This window comes from Malurus melanocephalus, unplaced genomic scaffold, assembly GCF_030028575.1.
Source record: "Malurus melanocephalus ecotype Western Australia unplaced genomic scaffold, MMel_1.1 scaffold_135, whole genome shotgun sequence".
NCBI classification, from domain to species: Eukaryota; Metazoa; Chordata; class Aves; order Passeriformes; family Maluridae; genus Malurus; species Malurus melanocephalus.
Genome location: NW_026623367.1, coordinates 577,556 through 583,148, shown reverse-complemented (window position 1 = coordinate 583,148; position 5,593 = coordinate 577,556).

Genomic DNA, 5,593 nt, shown 5'->3' with positions numbered 1-5,593 from the left:
TCAGCATCGAGTTGCAAGTTAACTCAAGTGAAGAATTTGTAAAAAATTCCTCAAGCTCCCATTTTTCTCCTGAACCTCTTCTTCCTTCCTTTCCCATCTCTGCTAAAGTTGGAATTTTTTGTAAATAGAATCAGTAGGAAAAGCAGCACTGACTGCATCTTCAGCAATTCCAGATATTCCTGATCATTGCTCTTCTGCAGGAAGAAAAAATAATCCCTTATATTTCCTTCCAAGAGATCTGGCAAGGTGGATTTACTCTCTTCRTTCTCCTTCACAGTCTTTGTGGTCCTACAAAAGATTCCATCATCTCCCTGGAAAGTGTTCRGAATTCAGGGAAACCTGCTGAAGAGGTGTTCATGTCCAGAGGAGTGTTCAAATGGTGACTACTTGAAGTATTGTAGAAGAGGCAAAAGAAGGGGAATATTTTGTGCCAAGTGTATCGATCTGAGCTGAAGTTCTGCAGAAAAAAACATCTTGCAAAGTAAAATATTTGTGTTTCTTCCTCTTTCGTCAAGTGGCAGAATCATGGATTTGGATCAGAAGAGACACAATAAAAATTTTGAAAATCATTTAGAAAATGGAAATATTGAGAATAAASAGTAAAATCAGGCAAGGGGGAAGAAGGATTTTACTTAGAGGCAGTCACAGACCAGTTCTTTTCTTTGCTTCTCACTGTCTCTAATTTCAGCAGTTTTAAAATACTCTCTTTAAATTCACAAAATTTCTGATGTTTTATTTGGGGTTTCTTGGTTCTGGTTTAGAGGTGTAAAGGTTGGGTGAGATGAATCCCCCATTCCTGCTCAGACACAGCTCTGCTCCTCGAGCCTTTGCCTTCCCCTGGAGATTTCTTGGAGGTTCCTTGGAGGACCAAGGTTCATTCTGGATGGTTCACCTTCCAAAATGAGACAAGAGTGGGTTCTTKGAACCCAATACAACTGAGGAATTGTGGCCAGAGGAAAAACAGTGACCGTAAAGGGGGAAAAAAGAGTAGCAGTGCAGTGTAGCATGTTTAATTTCATGATTTTAAACATGTCCAGAGGAAATTTATTTCATGGAATGGCCGTTCATGGCTGCCCCTCCAAGCAGCCATTGTATATACAGAGGGAAGCAAGGAGCTCTGCAGAGAAATCCACATTTATTTAAAGGATTTGTTGATGTTAAGGCCCAAAAAGATCATCACAAGCCTCAGGTTTGATCCAGAGCAGAGAGCATTCGCTCACTTAGGGCTCAAGTGGAGTTTATATTTTTCAAGAGTAACCTGAGCCTGTTTAAAATATGGCAAGCAGTGCAGGAATCCTCGGTTTTGCTCCTTCCTTTCTATTTCTGCCTCAGAGTTTACATGCTGCRTGTCCTTTCAAACTTTGGGAAGTGCAAGCTTCGCACTTTTGCCTTTGCTTGGAATAAAATCCCTCTGCACTCTGGTGCTGCTGGGAATTCTGCTCTTCATCAAAGCCCTCAGCTGCTGTGGCTCAACTCCTGTGTGTGCAAATAAGCACAGGAATTTGTCAGTAATTTCATCTTTATTTTTCTCTTCCAAAAAAAAAAAAAAAAAAAAAAAAAAATCAAGAACTCTCTAAATTGCACATTCATGGATCAAAGCACATGGAAGCTGCAATATTTATCCCACGTATTGAGGAACAGAGTTTTGCTTCTTCTGTTGGAAGAAATATCTTCTCATGGAGAAGAGAATAATTTCTGCATTAGTGACTTAATATTAGTGAGTTTATTGATATATTTATGAACTTTTCAGATTGTTCCCAGTGTGAGGAACAATCAATCTGGGCCAGCAGATTCCAGCAACACCTCCTGTCCATGGCTCAGAATTTCCAGTGCTGCAGGAGTCATTCCCAACAGGCTGTTTGTGTTTAGAATTGCTGGTTTTAGTGCTGTTTTTAGTGGTTTTATTCTTCAGTTGTAAAGATGAGTGGCTCTGCATGTATTTGGCCTAAAAACCCAAAAGTCACTAATTTAAGAGGACAAATAAAGCTTTAAAATCCTTTAAGAAGTGTAAGCCAGCTCTGCTTTCTGGGGTTTGAGGCAATTATGCAACCAGAGTGTATTTAAGCCACAAATTCCCTGCCAAGGGCTTTAAATGTGTTTGTTGGTAAAGAAATCTTCATGCTAAATTTATTTAACATACATTATTAGCGTGATATTTATGCTAAACAATACAGTAAATTATTATTTGCATGCCTCGGCACAAAGCAGTGAGGAAAAGAGAGTAAATTGCTCCATGTGGAAATATGCAACCCAGCTTTGCAGGGCTGTCACCTCAAAAAACCCCATTTTTAGTCTTGCTTCTTTATGTTTACTGCAACAGCAATTTGAAAACTGTCCTATCAGGTTCCATATTCTGTTCCGTTCCCTGAAAATTGATCATTCATAGAAATTAGAAGCAAAATATATTGTCAAAACCAACTTTTTTATTTCCAGTTTAAAGAGGAAAAATGAGGCCAATAGGGATTAATTATTTGTCCAGTGGAGCCCAGAACAATGGTTGCTGGTTTGATTAATTATTGACAATTATAAAGTGATTTAAATGTAATTTATTGCTGCTTGGTGGAGCTGTCAAGGCACAATCCCTACAGGGAAACAGATGAAGATCTACAAAGTGGGTTAATGATTAGTCCTGGGTCTCACAGAAATTTGGATTTTATTGGGTTTTTATTGCCATCTTCACAACATCTGTTCAGTGCAGGCCTGTGGAACGAAGCAGTGCCCTTCCTTATATATTTTAAATCTCTCAAACAGGGAAATCGTCTCCTCTCCTTYGGAGATGCCACATGTCCATGCTGGMTGCTTCTGAATATCCATCCTGATCATTTTAAATGGTTCTGGTTTGGGTATTTGGAAATAYTTGAAATGGTTCCAGAGTCCATGGGTTTGCAGTTTATATTCTGTCCTCTTTCATGCCCTCAGCACTTTATGATTTATTTTTCCCATGCAATAATCTGGTTCTCCTCTGGAGTGGCAGTTGGGGAGGTTCATCCCTGCCCAAGGAAGGTGGAAAAAGAGAAGCTCCCTCAAGATCAAAAGAGAAAAAAAACCTGATCTGGCTCTGGCTCCCCTGGAGACCAGGGGGAAAAAAAAATCTGTGTTTAACCCTGATATTTCAGATAGTGAAATTTATGGAAAGAGTATGAATTTTGCTATATTAGAAAACTGCATAAGTGTCTTTGAATTATTTAATCCAATGCCCCAAATTAACACAAGGCCATCCTATTTTTTTTCCTACATGAGAAGGTGTATAAAAATTTAAGCATGTTCTGATTTCTTTTTTCTTCTTTTTTTTCTTTCTTTTTTGGCATTTTTTCCTTTTGAATTTCATATCAAACAGCATCAAAATACTACTACATCCATATGTATCATGATAATAATAGAATGAGCAGTAGGAAGTAGGAAGGCAGATGCTTTATTTCCAATAACAGATGCAATAACCTTTCCATAAACTTTCAGCTTGGGATGTAATAAAATTATAACTGTGAAAAACAAAGTTTTTCAGAAAAGTCCAAACTTATTGGACTTTTTTTCTGGCATCGAACCAGACTAAAACACTGGCTATGCTCTTTTTAACCTGCCATGAGATATTCTTGTGTTGCAACACAGGAGCTCTGCCACCTGAGATACCTGCCAGGTGCTGGAAGCTCAGTGCCAGATGGATTCCTGCCCAAAAACCAGAGAAAAATGTTTCCAAAACAAACTGGCTCTCACTTCGAGGAGACACACAAAAGAAGAGTTTGCAGCTTTCACAAAGCCTTTCACAAAGGGTCAGGTCAGGTGCTGGCAGTGAAAAAGGAAAGGCACCTGTGCTGGAAAAGGGTGATCATAAAGTGCTTGCCAAAGRGTTTGGAGCCAACAGGACAAAAGGGGATTGACCTCAGTGTTCTGGTGTGGAAAAGCAGAGCCCAACACCCTTCCCTGAGCGTGGGGCTGATCCACCCCAGGGCCATGGGGGAGGGAGATGAAGCTCTGAAGGATGATTTTGTTGCTTAGCTTTGGGCAACCAACTCATAAGGACTTCTTGTTAATTTAAGAGGCACTCTGGGCCTGTTTGAAATAAAACTCACAGTACCTGAGGGGTTCTTCCATCCTAAATCAGTGCCAGAAGGTGTTTTCCCCTTCCAGATCCAGAGCAGGGAGCCCAGGTTTGTGCTGGGAGTTAGGGTGACCATGAYCTCCTGCTGTGTCTCGTGACCTTCAGGCTCTTTTCCAAGGTACCCAGTGSAGCTCCTGTCCCTGCCCAGACCCCCCAACAATCCCCCCCTGTGCATCCCTGGCAGCTCTGTCCAAACCCTCCTGGAGCCTCGGGGCCGTGCCCATTCCCTTGGGAGCCTGGGCAGTGCCCAGCACCCTCTGGGAACAGAAGAGCCTTGCCCTGATACCCAACACAGAACTCCTCTGACATATCCTGGTGACATTCCCATTCCTGGCTGCTCTCCTCACACCCTTGATCTCCTTGTGGAACATCAGCTCTGCTCTGCAGGGCAGGGCCATGCACTTACCCACCTCTTTGCATRGGTTCTGCACCTTGGGTGGGGATTTGAACCCTGAATTCTGCTCTTGGATGTCCACTGGAACCCCGAATACCAAGGTTGGCCTCTTGTTGAGAGTACAAATTAGAAAGACTTGAGACAGATGAGAGCTCTCTTTTCCTTTGGTGTCTGGAGCTCTTTGGATGCTMAATCAGTTTGGGGGAGCATTCACTGAAATGTCCCTCTGAATTTAGGGTCCTTAGATCCTTTACTCAAGAGTTTAAGGCATCCAAGMAGATTTCCGCATCGTTTCTTCTGCCCATGTGCAGATGGTGATGTTTCAGAGGTTCTTGTGTTTCTCAAACCAGGCCATTATTGAGAAGAAATGCAAAAAGCCACATCTGATARAAAACCTGATGGTTCTGCCCTCTCATCCCTCCAGTTTTCCACACCATCTTTTGCACCAGAAGCACAAGAGAAAGAAAGGTGAAAGACATTAATTAATTTATATAACATGAGCAAGGCAACCAATTTTCTCTTCTTGTTGTTCTCAGAGATGGATTTATTTTTAGGTTTTTTTAAATAATTTTAGATTAAAATGAAATTTTTTAAAAAATTAGTTTAAAAGACAGAAATCATCATGAAGCAGAAATGGGAACTAGACCATTTCAGCCCACATCAGTTAATTTTGCAAAGCTGTAAGCTATGAAATATGGGCTTACATAAATGACAACATTGGGCAGTTGTGACCATGAACTCTGTGACCATCCCTGCCTGGGATAATAATGCAAAAGWATAAAAAAAATTCTCCTCATCAGCTCCACCAAGAGTTAATTTTCAAGATGGTCAAATATTTCAAAACACCAAACTAAAAATAGCAGTGTTCCTATAAGTTGTTTAAACTGCAGGAAAAGCTCAGGCTGTTGGATCAAGGTAAAAGCCTCTCACACGTGCACAGATTCACACATTTACAGTCATTTCTTTGAATTAAATYCTTTTTTAAAAAAGAAAGGAAAAAGAAAACCAGAGCTGTGATGCTGTTTGCTCAGCTGGGCTTATGTTGACAGTGAATGTTTGGCTTGAGCCCTRTGGGTACTAAGCTGAACAAAAGCAATGTTAAT